Source organism: Coffea arabica, chromosome 1c (genome assembly GCF_036785885.1).
Source record: "Coffea arabica cultivar ET-39 chromosome 1c, Coffea Arabica ET-39 HiFi, whole genome shotgun sequence".
In the NCBI taxonomy this organism is placed as follows: Eukaryota; Viridiplantae; Streptophyta; class Magnoliopsida; order Gentianales; family Rubiaceae; genus Coffea; species Coffea arabica.
The window spans coordinates 41,480,853-41,498,984 of record NC_092310.1 but is presented as its reverse complement, the minus strand read 5'-3'; the positions used below and the strand labels follow the sequence as shown (position 1 = coordinate 41,498,984).

At 35.6% G+C, this 18,132-nt stretch overlaps 1 long non-coding RNA gene and 1 other non-coding gene across 2 annotated transcripts; both read right to left on the bottom strand.

The window, feature by feature from the left end:
* Nucleotides 1-108: 108 nt before the first annotated feature.
* Nucleotides 109-1,301, bottom strand: LOC140006500 (uncharacterized). The gene is made up of 2 exons (XR_011814152.1): nucleotides 1,166-1,301; nucleotides 109-304 (listed from the first exon to the last, which is right to left on the bottom strand). It is a non-coding gene; the product is annotated as an uncharacterized lncRNA (long non-coding RNA).
* A 7,166-nt stretch (nucleotides 1,302-8,467) lies between these two features.
* Nucleotides 8,468-8,574, bottom strand: LOC113687523 (small nucleolar RNA R71). Its single transcript, XR_003447774.1, has one exon. It is a non-coding gene; the product is annotated as a small nucleolar RNA R71 (small nucleolar RNA).
* Between the last annotated feature and the right edge of the window lie 9,558 nt (nucleotides 8,575-18,132).

The following is an 18,132-nucleotide window of genomic DNA, read 5'->3' as shown; positions in this document are numbered from 1 at the left end:
CGACCCCACCTCCCCCTAAGGCATACCAAAGGGTTCGGCGAACCGCCTGCCCAACTCTCACCAGGACTCACTCACTCGTATCTTATGCATACATCCATAGACAAGAAATAACATCGCAATTCAAACTTGTAATATACATCGATGCACAAATCCAGATACAAAACTTCTATACATCCAAAGTACTTCTAAGTGTATACAATCCAAGTACAAAGCATCCTAAGCGAGTGATAGCGCGAGTATAAATCAAAAGTCAAAACAACTAGTCTAAGCTAGTTTGTACACGTCTCACGCCTCGCTCGTACCCCTGTAAGGAAAACAAAACTAAAGGAGTGAGCTAAAGCTCGGTAAGGTTCCAAATATCAAATTGTCCATCAAATAAAGTAAAAGTAGCATAATAGTAAAATAGCGAGCAAATCAAGTCAAGAATTGAGTAATAACACTTCATATAGCCAAAGAACAAATATTTCACATTTCTTATGTAAGGATACAGTTGCTCATATAGATAAAACGTCATTTAAGAACTTGAAATCAACTAGGGTTCATGTTTCTTTCAAAGAAAATCAAGTAATTGAAACTCATTTGGGGAATATTCATAAAACTCATGCTCGCTCTTAAAACTTTGAAACTTCGAAGCGATTAAATTTTGAAATTCCCATTTGAGTCGAAAAGATGAGGAAAACGTATTTCTATTAGTCGTTACTTTTATTTTTCCAAGGGTACAAGGTTCGACTGAATTCTAACTTATATACCTCTATGAGCAAAGACTTGAATACCCTAGATGATTCGAGTTAGAGTCGTCCTCAAACCCTTACTCAAGTCGTGAGTACATCTACCTAACTTTCGAGTGAAAATTTAGGCAGCACGCTTAATTTCGGAGTTCTGATGGGATCCGGTGCATTAGTGCTGGTATGATCGCACCCATGTCAAGATATGTAAACTATGGAATATACATAATGCATGAAGACATAATCTAACAAAATTTGAAGGAGAAATGACCCAAAAATTGCAGCTTTTCATCATCGGGTAGCATGTAGTAACTTTGAACAGAATTTTCCAGCTTTGAAGAACTTTTATCAGTGATTTCATTCCTTTCTCAGTTCTAATTCATTCTAAGACATTATAAACCAAAGGTAGAAGGAAAATAAAGAAAAACTTAGCTATTTACCTCTTGTTCCTCACGATTGTGGGCTGGAAATTTTGTGCCTTCACTCTCTCGATTTTTCTTAGCTAGAAGAGTTGAAGTTTTCCTTATTCTTGGCTGATGTACATGGTTGAAGAATGAAGAAAGTCCCTAGTTTACTCTTGTGGCTTTCTCTCAGTTTTTTTTTCTCGGTTTTTTTTTAGCAATCGAAGGAGGAGGATGAATTGGATTCTTCCTATCTCTCTCTCTCGGTTGTTTGGAGGGGAAGAAAGAATGAAGTTGTTTTCTCTCTTTCTCTCGGCTATAAGGGGTTGGTTTTAAGACTTTTGTCTTGGTCAAATATGTTCGGTCAAAAATTGTGGCTGATCATGCAATGAGCAAATTATCTCTCTCTCTCTCTCTCGGTTGAAGGCTGGTCTAGGGAGCTATTGGTCAAGATATTTTTGAGTCACAAGAGTTTTAGTCAAAACTTTATTTGACAAATGGACTAATGGCACAATTACAAATTAAGTCTATCCCTTTATCAATAATTCACCTTAATATCTATCTCGCATCTCATTAACTCTTAACATCTTGTAGTACAATGACCCTTTTGTACAAATTTCCCTCTAGTTCACAAAATTTATCGCACCTACCTCGCTAGTTGGACTAATTGGTTTATTACCCCAAGAAGACCAACGTGCAAAAACATTGAATGAGGCAATAGACGAAAAATCACGAGTCAATCGTTAGATTAACCAAAGATTCAAGGCAATTAGATGAGAATACAATATATATATATATATATATATATATATATATATATATATATATATATAAATTTTAAGAAATATAAAATATAAATATAATTATATTAGTAATGCTTGGACAGGTGTGAAGGCAAGTATCTTCCACGTTTTCTTTTCTTTCTTTTTCTTTCTTTTTTTTTCTTCTAATACCACAACATATTCTAAATAATACTAACGTTTTATGGTGTAAATGATATAATCCTCCTAAGATGTATATTGACTCACTCATTTATTAAAGGGACAATTTAGACCTATAAATCATTCAATAACAAAAAGAAAATAAAGTGGGACATGCAATAAATTTTAAATAACACATGAAAATTTTCTTACGTTCATCTAGTAGATTCTCACACATTTAACTTTAAGAAAAACTTATTAGACATGTACTTATTGAGCTATATAATATATGTTATGTGTCTAGTAATATTTGCAAATGACATAAATTATGATATGCATGCCATATATTTATTTAATTCATAAAATTTTTCTACTCTATTCTAGGAAATTTTCTAAATTCTCAATTTTATAGAGATTCAATTAGGCATGTAATTTAATCATTTATTCGTTATATATAATAAATATCAAAGTAAATAAAATGAAATAAATTCAGGGGATACACATAATTTTCTCGGGTTCTCACATTCTTCCCCTCTTATAAAAATTTCGTCCTCGAAATTGAAACCTTTAATCACGAAAAGTTTCGGATACTCCTTCTGTATTTCCTTCCAACCTCCAATCATTCATGTTTCCACCTAATCTTAACCAAAGAAATTGGTGTCTTAGCGTTTTCACCTTTCCAATTTAAGTATTGTATCGGCTACTTTCCCAAGTATATAAAATTCAATTTCTTTAGTTATACAATTCAACTAGGCATTATACCTAATGAAACAAACTATACATATGCTAACATTTTAAACCTGACATTATCGTTCCCTAAACTCTATATCTCTCACAACTAGTCGATTTACAAATATGTAATAATCAATTATGCATGCATACAATTGGAGGTAGCTGTAACCCAGAAACACATTCACTCCATATATATCATTAATACAAAGCAAATTCATGATCAATTAAATTACACCACATAACAAAGTCAATTACAGCATATATCAAACTCAAGTACACTTTAATAAGAAGTCAAACAAGTCTTTTTAAGTATATTCAATATCCAAACATGGCAAAGTTCCGACTCAATCATCCCAACCTATTGGTTTCTATCCATAATAGAGCTGGTAGATCCCTGAAATTCCTACCTTTATTCACAAAAGTTCAGTTTTTTTTTGGTCAAATATCCCAATAATATCATCCCATTCACTAGATCTATCAAGTCATGGTTTCATCATTAGTCCATCCTTTCTTCTAAACGCATGAGCTGACAAATAGATCAAATTTACTAACTTTAACATATTATTCATGTTCTCACCCTTTCCTGCTTCTTGTTATCAATAATTGTTATATCCATAACTTGTAACCATGTTACGATAAATATTTCTTTAGACTCATAAACTGCAACGATAACATCATTGCCCTAATAATCACCACCTACTCCATGTATTACATTTCTCTGAATTCCACTGCAAAATAATTCATTTTCTTATTTCATCCATCTAAGCCTTGCCTTAATAGTTAAAGCACCATTAACCTGAGTCTTGACTTACTCTTATCCATTAATCACGTAGAGCTGGTGCAAAAGTTAGAAAGACCGAAGCTAGGAGCAGGAGCAATTTGCAACTATTAAAACTTAACGGAAAAAGGTAAGAATCTTGTAACCACTCTTTCATTTCTGGAATATAACTGAATATATGGGCTGCATGTTAGTTTTTAGCAAAGAATAATAAGTTTTAACTGAGGAGAAATCTGATAAAGGAGTGAAATTGAAACTGGACTGAATCTATTGTGCCTTGAGTTGAAAATAAAGAGCAACCGAGAGGAGTAAGCTGGAAATGGTAGAAATAGCTGCTGGAATTCTGTCCACTTCAACCGAGAGAAGGGAAAGAAACTTACCGGGCTTCCTTATGAACTTTGGCTCCAAAAATTCCACCTTGAGACTTGATTTGTTGCATAGTATTTTAGCTACAGCTTGCTTGGAAGATTTTTATCTAGAAAATGGTAGAAAATAAAGAAGGAAACTTGCTGGAAAATGTTGTATTTTAGTGAGGGAATGAGTCTTAGCTGAGCATAACGTTGCTAAGTAACCGACTAGAAAGAGAGAGGAAAAGAAACTAGCAACCGAGAGGAGTAAGCTGGAAATGGTAGAAATAGCTGCTGGATTTGTTGCATAGTATTTTAGCTGCAGCTTGCTTGGAAGATTTATATCTAGATAGAGAAACTATGAAAAGCTTCCTGTTGCATAACTAGCTACTGCAGGAATCCCTTTCAATATTGGCCGAGAGAAGGCCTGGTTCAGCTATTGTTTCAGTCCATTAGCTCTAAACTTTACGTTGCCGTAGGATACTGTGGCCGAAGTTACCATTTGCATGATAAGTGGGAGTAAGGAAATGAAGAAAATGAGAGGGACCATTCTACATTCGGAATAGCCGAACCGCAGGACTTGCTTGTGACTGAAATTTCTTAACAAAATTCTGCTCCTTTCTTGCTGAATTAACTACGAACATTTGGACTGCTACATTGCTTAAGGATGTCATGAAGAAATTCTTGCTTAAAAGCTGTGGGCTGCCAAAAAAATTATCCATCATGACCGAAATAGAGAATTAAATTTCTGATCAGCCTTTCCTTTGAAACCTTAACTGTAAACTTTTATGTGTGTGGGTTAAGGCTACTCAGTAGCTTAAAAACTATCTTTTGCATGACGAGTTGGAGTGAAACCAAAGAGATTGGGGAGGAAAGAAACTGCAAACCAAGCCGCTATGTCACTGGAAAAGTTAATGATAACACAACTGCTAATAACAGATTTAGTGTGTGACTTTGATCGAATAAATTGTTGAACTTAGGTATTATTTTCACTGGTTTATGCTGAACCAAATGTATATTACATATATAGTGTTTGAAGCAAGTAAAAATGGAGTTCTGCTGAAAATTGGAAGTAATATTGCTGAAATTTTTATTGATGGCCGAGATAACAATGGAATGAGTCCTATGGTGTTTTAGAGACTCCAAAGTAACTCGTTACAGCTATATACCTAAAATGGCTTATAATCACTTAAGCTTGTTTTCACAAGTATTTTAAAGACTATAAAACTTGAGAAGCTCGTGTAGTGAAATGAAATTTAAAGTGCACACAACTTAGACTTTGGCAAGATAAAAGGAGAACCAATGGAGTGTTTCTAAGCTTGCATCTTAGGATTCTGAGTGGAAAATGGGTTACAGCTAATTTAAATACCTATAAGATTATAACCTTACAACATATGTATAATTCTTGGTTTAAATGATAAAATTAATAAGTTTCAAAATAAAATGAAGGATAAATAATAAATAAAGAATACATTTGTGTTTCAAGGTCAAACTTGATTTTAATAGTTTAAATAATAAAGTAAGAATGATAAGTGATCACTTACGAATTATATATTTACCTTGAAATTATTAAATTGCCCCAGGAAGTAGCGGTGAGCTAGGAAACAAACTCGAGACTCGTGAATAGTTCATTGAATCTTTGGTGAGTGTTTTCCGAATTTATATGTTAAACTGCTTATGTGTACTTAAGTGAAATTATGTGACAAATGTACATATTATGAAATATTGCTAAGTGATCCATTGCAAAGTGTATCTCAATTGTCCCTCGCCTTCTAAGTCGGGAGTGTACTTTATCGTACTCAGCTTAGTTGACTTTGAAGGTTAATAATTGATCAAGTGATATTGTAAGTGTGCATGACTGTAAGCCGTGTGTGTACTTTATCACACTAGCTGAACTGGGCCCCAAAATCCTCTATTTAACGGACTATTCGAGCCAGTAAAGGGCTTGGTCGGGTAGTGATAAGAGTTTATTTTACGTATTTTTAAGTGCATTTTATTAGTTAATTTTGAGTTGATTGTTTAGTTTTATAAATAAAATAAAGAGGGTTTTGGTAAAATTATATATTTTTGGTAAAAGTGGATAATATTGCATTTTTAGTGATTTTAATGGTAAAAACTTCATTTTTATGCAGGAATGATGATTCAATCACCAAAGGATGTCAAATGAGATGAAAATAGAAATTTGGTGATGAATTCAAGTGATAACCAGAAGAATGAAGTGAAAAACGTTCAAGGAAATGCAATACAAATCAGTGTTGACACTCTTCGGTATTTTGACCATATCTGGAGCTACACTTATCGGATTAAGGTGATCTTTATACCATTTTAAATCTAAGAAAGAGACCTACAATTCGTATGAAGACATCGAAATCCAATTCTGCCATTTTCATGGACAAAAAGTCGGAATACAGAAGTTGCACTCTGTGGTCGGAATTGGAAACAGAGGTTTGACCAGGTGATAGTATTTCGACCATATCTCAGGCTGTACAACTTCGATTTGGGTGATTTTTATAGCATTGGAAAGCTAACTCAAAGGGCTACAACTTTTGTGTTTTGCACAAAAGCCAGTTCGGTCTTCATCATGGAGAAAATCGCAGTTGAAATAAGGGTAGAGTGAAAACACGAGTATACAAAACGCGAGTTTATGCCGCGTTTTGTGTAGGCGCGTTTTGTAGCCGAAAATTTGCAATTTGCTCAGCCATTCCTCTTGTGTTCAGACTACTTTCCAGCTATTTTGAGGGACAGAAATCGGTGGCACATGCTTCTGCAACAAAAGAGAAGACCAAATGAGTATGGACAAAAGGAAATATCATATCTTTGACTTCTTTTTACAAAATCTGAGTGAAGGAAATTATGAAGTGGGAGGAATGGAATTTCTCCCACCTTTTATGCAGAAACACAGAGGAGAAGCGGGAGCCATACGTAGCTTAGCTTCTTACAGAAAAACATATTCTCTCTAGCTAGGTATTTGCAAGGGGCAATTGAGGTTTCATCTTGTAATCATCTAAGTTCAAGACAAAGGAGATTTTTGGAAGGCTTCACCATATCTTGGCTAAGACTTTCTTTACTCTTTTTGTATTTGTAATTCATGATGATTTGCATTAATGAAGTTCTGAGTTTTTCATCATTCATGAGTAGCTAATTTCCTTAATCTAGGGAGTAGATGAAGGTTATGGTCAAGTGATATGAAGTGATTGTGATTTATACTTGTTATATCTTGTATATATTAACCTATCTACTTGTGTATGTTGGATTACTTGTTGTTGTTTGATCACCAATAGCAGGTTTGTAGTTGTTTTTACTCATTGAGAAATGGTAAAAATAATGGAATGACATAAGTAGAGCTTGAGTAGTATATTCATGAGAATAGAAATACATTCAAGTGGATGAAATTTACATTTCCTGTGTGCACAAAACAGATTTAGTATTTACCAAGAGATTAGGGAAAACTAATCTGTTTTAACCCATTATTATCATGAGAATGTGATTTTGGTATTGTTGGAAATGAATCCTTGGTTAAACAAGAGTAGTAACAAGTGTTAAATTCATTCGTTTTAGATCTTTTGTATTATAGGTGGAATCTACATCCCTAGATCTTAATATTTAGTGAATTCTACTCCTATTGTGAATTGCATTTATCTAGCTAAGAATTTTTGTAGTTGAATTAAATTCTGAATTTTCTGCTCAAATTTATTGTGAGTCTAAATAATAGAGTAAATTAGTATCTAATAATTGTTTTAAATTGCTCCTCGTGGGATCGATCCGATACACATCTCGTACTACAATGGCGACCTGTATACTTGCAGTCCAACGGGTGTAAATTCGGAATTAAACTTGCACTTAAAGTAAAAAAACCCGTCAAGTTTTTGGCGCCGTTGCCGGGGAGTGGCAATATTAGAGCCTAATCAACTCTATTAATTTAGACAGATTTATTTTTATTAGTTGAGCTGACTATATTTAATCTTTTATTGTAATCAGTTTTTGACCATTGAAGTTGCATAATATCCCTTATTTCTGTTTGTAGTGTATGCACCGGGAGTCTCGAGAAGTCGCACCCTTCGATCCAGAAATTGAGAGGACACTACGTAGACAAAGGAGGCACACACAACAGCAAGAGGAACAAGAGATTTGGCAACCAATAGAGGAAATTTTGATAGAACTACCGTTTGAAGAAGAAATGGCCGAAAACGAAGCAAATAGGCGAGTTCTACGAGATTTTGCTCTACCGGGAACACAAGGATCTCAAACAAGCATAGCAAGGCCTTCGATAAATGCTAACAATTTTGAGATTAAACCATCACTTATCCAAATGGTTCAACAATCTCAATTTGGAGGTAATGCAGTAGAAGATCCTAATACACACTTAGCTACATTCTTGGAAATTTGTGATACAATTAAAATGAATGGAGTTAGTGATGATGCTATAAGGCTAAGATTGTTCCCATTTTCATTGAGAGATAAGGCCAAACTTTGGCTACACTCTCATGCTCCTAATACTTTCACCGGATGGGATGATTTATCAAGAGCATTCTTAAATAAGTATTTTCCACCAGGTAAGACTGCTAAGCTAAGAATGGATATCACTAGTTTTAGCCAAATGGAAGGTGAATCATTATATGAGGCATGGGAAAGGTTTAGAGATTTGCTTCGGAAATGTCCACATCATGGACTGCCGGAGTGGTTAATCATACAAACCTTCTATAATGGTTTAGTTTTTTCTACTAAAACTATAATCGATGCAGCTGCAGGTGGAGCTTTAATGGGTAAATCACCCCAAGAAGCTCATAATTTGATAGAAGAAATGGCAGCAAATAACTACCAATGGGCCAATGAGAGAGGTAATACAAGACGTCACGCAGGTATGATAGAAATGGACACTCTCAATATGCTGAGTGCTCAAATGAATAATGTGATGAAGTTGCTAAATAGACAAGGTGGAGTTAGTCCAAGTTCATCTAATGCACATGCAGCATGTTGTTCTATATGTGGAGGTGAACATGATACTAATGAATGTGTTGATTCTGAGCAGGTACAATTCGTCAATAATTACAATCGTAATGCTCAAAATAACCCCTACTCGAATACTTACAATCCGGGGTGGAGAAATCATCCAAACTTTGGATGGAAGGATCAAGGGAATCAACCAAGGCCAGCCAATCCACCGGGATTTCAATCAAGGCAACAACAAGCTGAAACTAAACCTGGTTGGGAAATGGCAGTGGAAAAACTCGCAAAAGTTACTTCAGACAGATTTGAGCGAGTAGAAGGAAGATTGGACCAACTCACTACAATGTACAGGAATGTAGAGGTCCAAATTGGTCAAATTGCTAGTTCTTTGAATAATCGTAATCAAGGAGAATTACCTAGCAAAACGGAGGTAAATCCTAAGGAGCATGTCAAAGCCATTACTCTTCGTAGTGGTAAGCAATTAGAAGATCCTCCAATGATGGAAGTTGAGAAAGATGAGAATGAAAAACAAGAAGAAAAGCAGAGGAACCAAGAGGCGATAGTGGAAGAAAATAGCCGGGAGAAATCAAGAGAAAATCAACCATCATCTTCCGCTACCATTCCAATACCTCCTGCGGTTCCATTTCCACAAAGATTAAAGCAAAATAAGTTTGATAAAGATTTTGAAAAATTTGTTAAACTTTTCAAACAATTGCACATTAACATTCCTTTTGCTGATGCTATTTTGCAGATTCCGTCTTATGCGAAATTTCTCAAGGAAATCATGACTAGAAAAAGAAAGTTGGAAGACTGCGAAACAATAGCATTAACGGAGGAATGTAGTGCAATTATTCAAAACAAGCTACCACCGAAGTTGAAGGATCCGGGGAGTTTTTCTATACCTTGCACCATAGGTAACGTTGATTTTTCTAAGGCATTGTGTGATCTTGGTGCTAGTGTATCATTAATACCTTTAACGGTGGCTAGACAATTGGGTTTGCATGAGTTTAAACGCACTAATATTACTTTGCAACTAGCGGATCGGTCTATTAGATATCCATTGGGAGTGTTGGAGAATGTATTGATAAAAGTTCAAAAATTTATCATTCCAGTGGATTTTGTGGTGTTAGATATGGAAGAAGATGTATCTATGCCAATTATTCTTGGTAGACCATTTTTAGCTACTGCAGGTACTATTATTGATGTTAAAAATGGCAAGTTGAAGTTTCAAGTAGGTGAAGAAGAGGTAGAGTTTAATTTGCATGAAATGGGAAAATACCCTTCTTTTACCGATCATGCTTATTCTATTGGCACAATTGATAAACTAACCCAAGAGATGAGTCAAGTCAACTTGGACTTAGATCCTCTTGAGTATTGTTTAATGAGTTTAGGTAAGCAAGAAGATGTTTGTGAAGAAATTGAAGAATTGGCCAAGTACTTGGATTTTCAAGCACCTTATAAAAGGGGAAATTTGTATGAAAGTCTTGGCCAAAGAAAAGGGTTTTCACAACCTTCAGAAATTGAACCTCCAAAGTTAGAGCTCAAGCCACTTCCGACTCATCTAAGGTATGAATTTCTTGGAGAAAATAAAACTTTACCTGTAATTGTTAGTGCTGACCTTGATGATGAGCAGTGTGCAAAATTGTTAAGAGTTCTAAGAAGGCGTAAGAAGGCAATTGGATGGACAATTTCAGACATTAAAGGTATAAGTCCTTCTATATGCATGCATCGCATTCTATTGGAGGACGGTTGCAAACCAGTGGTGGAAACACAAAGAAGACTCAATCCAAACATGAAAGAGGTGGTAAGAAATGAAATTCTTAAATGGCTTGACGCAGGTATAGTTTTTCCTATCTCCGATAGTGTTTGGATTAGTCCAATTCATGTGGTACCAAAGAAAGGTGGAATGACTACAATCGTGGGTAAAAATGATGAATTAATTCCATCTAGACTTGTGGTAGGGTGGAGAGTGTGTATTGATTATCGTAAGTTAAATACGGTAACAAGAAAAGATCACTTTCCCCTACCATTTCTTGATCAATTATTGGAGCGAATAGCTGGATATGAATTTTACTGTTTTCTTGATGGTTTTTCAGGATATAATCAAATAGCTATAGCTCCAGAGGATCAAGAGAAGACTACATTTACATGTCCTTATGGCACTTTTGCCTTTAGAAGAATGCCATTTGGTTTATGCAATGCTCCTGCAACTTTTCAACGATGCATGATGGCTATTTTTTCTGATTATATTGAGAAAATTATGGAGATATTTATGGATGATTTTTCTGTGTATGGTTCATCTTTTGACCATTGTCTTCATAATTTGGAATTGATTTTGCAGAGATGCGAGGAAACAAATCTTGTGCTGAATTGGGAGAAATGCCATTTTATGGTAAAAGAAGGAATTGTCTTAGGACACAAGATTTCCTCCAAGGGAATTGAGGTGGATCAAGCCAAAATAGAAGTTATCGAAAAATTGCCACCCCCAAGCAATGTCAAGGGGATAAGGAGTTTTTTAGGACATGCTGGCTTTTATAGACGTTTTATTAAAGATTTTTCTAAAATAGTAAAGCCATTATGTGACTTATTATGTAAAGATACCCCTTTTCAATTTGATGACAATTGTTTGGTTGCATTTGAAAGGTTGAAGAAGGAATTGATTACGGCCCCAATTATAACTTCGCCCGATTGGTCACTACCATTTGAATTGATGTGTGATGCAAGTGATTATGCGGTTGGAGCAGTTTTGGGACAAAAGAAGGAAGGACGGTTGCACGTCATTTACTATGCTAGCAAGTTGCTAAATGAGGCACAACTCAATTATGCAACTACAGAAAAAGAGCTATTGGCAGTGATATTTGCTTTGGATAAATTTAGATCTTATTTAGTAGGATCTAAAGTTATTATATATACGGACCATGCAGCTCTTAAATATTTGTTACATAAAAAAGATGCAAAACCAAGACTAATTCGGTGGATTCTTTTATTGCAGGAATTTGATGTGGAGATAAAAGACAAAAAGGGAACGGAGAATCTAGTAGCGGATCATCTATCACGCCTAGAATATATTCCAATCAAGGATCAAGTTCCTATTCAAGAGAATTTCCCGGATGAGTTTGTCCTAGCAATTATCAATTCTCCATGGTATGCTGATATTGCTAATTTTTTGGTAAGTGGAGAGATTCCAAGGGGAATTAATTACCATCAAAAGAAGAAATTCTTACATGATGTCAAAAGTTACTTTTGGGAGGAACCATTGCTGTATAAGCATTGTGCCGATGGTATGGTACGTAGATGTATTCCCGAAAATGAGGTACATAATATTTTATATCATTGTCATAACCTTGAAACAGGTGGTCATTTTAGCACTTCAAAAACTGTGGCAAAGGTATGGCAATCAGGGTTTTATTGGCCAACTATGTACCGAGATGTTCGGGAATATGTTAAAAGTTGTGATGCATGCCAAAGAACTGGAAATATATCTCGAAAGAATGAAATGCCCCTAACTACCTTCTTAGAAGTTGAATTATTTGATATATGGGGTATAGACTTTATGGGACCATTTCCTAGTTCTTTTAATAATAAGTACATCTTAGTAGCAGTGGATTATGTTTCTAAATGGGTAGAAGCAATCGCTTCACCTACTAATGACTCTAAGATTGTACTTAGATTCCTTAAAAAGAATATTTTCAGTAGATTTGGTATACCTAAGGCCATAATAAGTGATGAAGGAAAACATTTTTGTAACAAACAACTGGATTCCTTATTGTTTAAATATGGCTGTAGGCACAAGACATCACTCCCGTACCATCCTCAAGCCAATGGACAAGCGGAGCTAGCTAATCGTGAGATAAAGCTCATTTTGGAGAAAACTGTGAATAAATCACGCAAGGATTGGGCTACAAAGCTAGATGACACACTATGGGCTTACCGAACGGCATTTAAGACTCCTTTAGGGATGTCGCCGTATCGTTTAGTCTATGGAAAATCTTGTCACTTACCTGTAGAGATTGAACATAAAGCTTATTGGGCTATTAAAGCAATTAATATGGATTTTAATCTTGCAGGTGGAAGGAGATTACTTGAGCTGAGTGAATTGGAGGAACACCGGTTACATGCATACGAAAATGCCAAAATTTATAAAGAAAAGATCAAATATTGGCATGACAAGCACATTATTCCTAAACAATTTCAGGTAGGGCAAAAAGTGCTTTTATTCAATTCACGCCTGAGGTTATTTCCAGGAAAATTGAAATCAAGGTGGTCTGGACCATTTGAAGTCACTCAAGTATTTCCCTATGGAGCGGTTGAAGTGGCAAATTCAAGAAATGAAAGGTTTAAGGTCAATGGACAACGATTAAAACCCTACTTGGCAGGTGAAATCGTACCCAAGGGGCTTATATGTCTTTTGGGTGAACCCTCTTCAATTTAAGAACCCTAATATGTGAGTCGAGCAAACGACTATAAACAAAAGCGCTAATTGGGAGGCAACCCAATGTTTATGTTATTTGTGTTAATTTTTTTGTGATTTTTAGACTTAAATAAGTGTTTTAGTTAATTTGTTGTTTTTGTGTTATAGGGTTGGCAAATGGAAGCAAGAATGACCATTTGAGGTGAAAAGGGCAAACTTTGATCAAGCAACTCAACCCCTCGATTTGTGTTAAAGGTGTTTTTGATTCATTATAAAGGGGTAAAATGCATGTTGTTATCATTTTACATGTGCGCACATTGATAAGATTTGGAAACAAATGATCCATGATGCATTTTGAGTGATTGGGGTACCAATGGTAATTTTTCAAAGTTCATTTTCTGCAAAAAAATTGCAGAAGAAAACGCACCAAGCATGAAAACGCGCTTATGAATCGCGTTTTCATCAAAGCGCGTTTCAAATTCTGCAACGAGACTGAAGAAAACGCGCTTAAAAAACGCGACACCAAGTCGCGTTTATCAGCTAAATCGCGTTTTCAAGCCTGGATCATAATCCAAAAACGCGACTTCAAATACGCGACTAAAAGTCGCGTTTTATAACACAGCCGCGTTTTGTATCCTGCAAGATTTGTACATAAAACGCGACTTTAGAAACGCGAGTTGAAGGCGCGTTTCTAGTCGCGTTTTCTGTGTCCCTATATAGGCTTCAGAAACGCGATTTCAGCTTCATTTCTGCCTCTGTTCTTAATTTTCCAGGCGCGTTTTTCTTTTTCTCTTCTACCCAACTCACAAATCTTCCATTTTGTTGCATAATCTTGCTAGAAAACATCCACCCAACACCTTTTGAGCTTCATACAACCTTTTTAACTGATTAAAATCAAGAAAAACACCTCAAATTCAGTTTTTGAAGGATTGAAGGTTAGGGTTCTTCAACTCTAATTTCTTCAATTGGAGGTCAATTGGAGGTTGTTTCATAGGGCTTTTTGCATTTTTAGCATCACCAAACATCCTTCTACGTGATTGAGGTAAGTTTCTTCATCGAATCTTTTGATTTTTGAAAGTCATATTTTTTATCCTGAGCTATCTGACATCTTTTAATGTCGACAATTTGATGATGTATTTGACTGTTTTTGAATTTATTCATGCTCATTGAGATTGTTTAAGTATGTTTATGAGTTTAAATGTAGCAATTTGTTGGTCATTATTGCTTTATAAATTCATAATTGCTATATTTGAAGGAAATTGACAAATGAAGTTAGGATGTTTTTGAGCCATTGGTGATGTTTAATTATGGTTAAGAATGGCTAGTTGGTGATGTTTGAGCATGTGCATTGTGTATAGTGAATAATTTGGTTGATTTGGTGAGTTAATTGGTTTAATTTTTGCTTAAACATGATTATAGCTATAAGTATATTTTTATTGTTAAGTTTAAATAGTTATAATCATAATTGTTGTTAATTTCACTGATTGGGTTATAATTATTCAATATCTTGTTTCAATTGGTGATTTTGAGAAATTTTTGGCATAAATTATGGCTTCTTCTTGATCCGGTCTTTTACATTAGTTATTGACGAATTGTCACTTGTAAGGACACATTAGAGATTATTTGGATCATTTTAGGATATTCATTGCCAAATTGTGCATTGTGTCTAAATACATGTGGTTAATTGCAACATTTTCTTTTAGGTACTATGCCAAGGGGAAGAAGAGCGGTACTTTCATCCTCTAGTAGTGAGGAGAGGGAGGTTAATGAGGAGATGGAGGTGACTGAGGAGGAGAATTCACCTTCTCCTCCACCAGTTAACCGACAGCCTGGTGAGGGCACCTCCCGTGGAGCGGGTAGATCGGTATTTGACGGTGCTAGGTTCAATAGTCGCAGGAATCAAGAATGGCATGAGGAGCATGCTAACTTGGAGTTCCTATTTGAGATGCATGTCAACCCAACAGTTGAGATGATGTATAACATCTCAGAAGCTTTTGCTCAGTTGGGATGGGCGCCGATTCTCACCCTACCAAACCATTACTACCCCGACTTGGTGCGCGAGTTTTACGCTAACATTGAGAGTAAGGCGCGTCATAGTGGAGAAATGGTTGAGTCCTGGGTACGTGGAAGAAGAATCAACTTGTCATGTCAAGATTTGGCCGCTATTTTGGGGTGTATGGATGACGGCCGTCCAGTAGATTTGAAGAAGGAGTTTGTTCCCCCGAATAGGAGGTGGGATCCCTCGCTGGCCATGGCCAGGTTTGGTCTTGAGTACCAACCTTTTCGCTCTACAAGGAAGGAGACCATTTTGGCGAATGTCTTCGAACCTCGTCATCGGCTTATCATTTACATGATGGCTCACAATGTCATCCCAAAGAAGACGGGGCATACGGAGGTTCGCAAGAGCGATATTTACTTCCTTGATTACATGTTCCACAACCGAACTTCCCCGTATGCTCGAATTTCATTGCCGAACATCATCATCAGCCACATTAGGTCTACGGCGAGGCGTAAGACAACTTCCTTCAAACTTTCATTTCCTCGTCTACTGACTTTAATCTTCACCCGTTTTGAGGTTCGATTGGAAGGTATGAGGCGGGAGAATGTTCCTCCACGTGCTGAGATGACTATCACTACTCTTCGCCGCCTTGGTATTGGCACGGGGAACGTTCCACGTCCTGTTCAGGAGCGGCGACAGAAGGCTAGACATGGTCGCGATGAAGCTGGAACATCTACTTCAGCACCACCTCCTCCTCCGCCACAAACCAATTGGCAGCGGCTTTTCGGTCGCTTGGACGACATCGACCATCATTTAGCCCGACTGGATACTCGCCTAGACCACATTGAACATCATCTAGGCGTACATCCACCTCCCGTCAATGATGATGAAGATGACGATGAAGAGGATGATTGAGGCTGCCCTTTGGCTGGCTTTTCTTTTGTTTGCTTGTTTGCGTGTTATTTTTATCTTTTGTTTGAAAAATGTTAACTTACATTCCTTATTTTGAATATTGGAACTTGTGGCAGTAACTAGTAGATCGTTGACTGTAGATGGTTGAGCGGTCGATGGCTCATCATTCAAGGCTTCACTGGAAGCCATATCACTTGGGGAGTCACTTGTTCCTTTCTTTTGTTTCTTTTCTTTTCTTTCCCTACACATTGAGGACAATGTGTAATTTAAGTGTGGGGGAGAAATATGTGTGGTACTTGTGGATTTAGTTGTGTTTGATATAATTCTTGTGCTTAAAATTGTGTTTCTTGTGGTTGCTGGCAGGGAGTTTAGTCCACTTTTAAGGGGAGACTCTGTCAAAATTTTTCCAAAACCTTATACATATATATATGTTATTAACCATAATAAAATAAATAAAATTTTGTCACTTATCCTTTTAAAATAAGTATATGTGGTTTTGAAATTTCTTTTCTCATAGAATTTGGAAATGATTTTTATGTGATTATAATTTTTACATCTATAGGAAAGTATATCTAGTAAAGTGGAGAAAATTATACCTACATTTTGCATATTTGATGAAAATGCTTCTTTTTATCTGATTTTATAAGATAAGAAATTAATATGGTCAATAAGTGTCATACTTTTCTCATGATTATTCTTAGAGGGAATTTTATTATATATATATATATATATAATAATAATAAAAAAAAAGGGTTTATTCTACTCCAATGATTTTTGTACTTAGTAACCGGGAGTCTTCATTTACAAATGTCGATTTTCGCGTAAAATGGTACTTAAATTAAGAGTATGAAAAGTAACTTGAGTATGTGAAATGTTGAGTAACCGGGGATCTTCATCTAAAAATGTTGATCTTCGCGTCAAAAGGCATTTTTCACAACTTAAGTAATATTTAACCCTTAAAATATATACAAAAAAAAAAGAGAGAGATGAGTAAGTAAAATAAATCCCTCTTTAAAAGAAAAATAAGAAGTTGATCATGAGATTAGTTAGCATCTTTATTGACTATAGGAGTTGCTTGCTTGCGAAATTGGATAAAAATAAGAAATTGAGTTGAATTGATAAAAATTATGGTATATTTAGCTCCTCTTTGCTTGATATGATGAGTACTTAAGGTTAATTAAAAGATCACATAAGGGTTATTTACCTTGATTTAAGGAAACGGAGTTGAAATACTACATATGTTTATTTTCAAATTTTTGGATCATTGATGGTTGGAATTTTATATTGCTTGAGGACAAGCAATGATTCAAGTGTGGGGGTATTTGATAAGAGTTTATTTTACGTATTTTTAAGTGCATTTTATTAGTTAATTTTGAGTTGATTGTTTAGTTTTATAAATAAAATAAAGAGGGTTTTGGTAAAATTATATATTTTTGGTAAAAGTGGATAATATTGCATTTTTAGTGATTTTAATGGTAAAAACTTCATTTTTATGCAGGAATGATGATTCAATCACCAAAGGATGTCAAATGAGATGAAAATAGAAATTTGGTGATGAATTCAAGTGATAACCAGAAGAATGAAGTGAAAAACGTTCAAGGAAATGCAATACAAATCAGTGTTGACACTCTTCGGTATTTTGACCATATCTGGAGCTACACTTATCGGATTAAGGTGATCTTTATACCATTTTAAATCTAAGAAAGAGACCTACAATTCGTATGAAGACATCGAAATCCAATTCTGCCATTTTCATGGACAAAAAGTTGGAATACAGAAGCTGCACTCTGTGGTCGGAATTGGAAACAGAGGTTTGACCAGGTGATAGTATTTCGACCATATCTCAGGGTGTACAACTTCGATTTGGGTGATTTTTATAGCATTGGAAAGCTAACTCAAAGGGCTACAACTTTTGTGTTTTGCACAAAAGCCAGTTCGGTCTTCATCATGGAGAAAATCG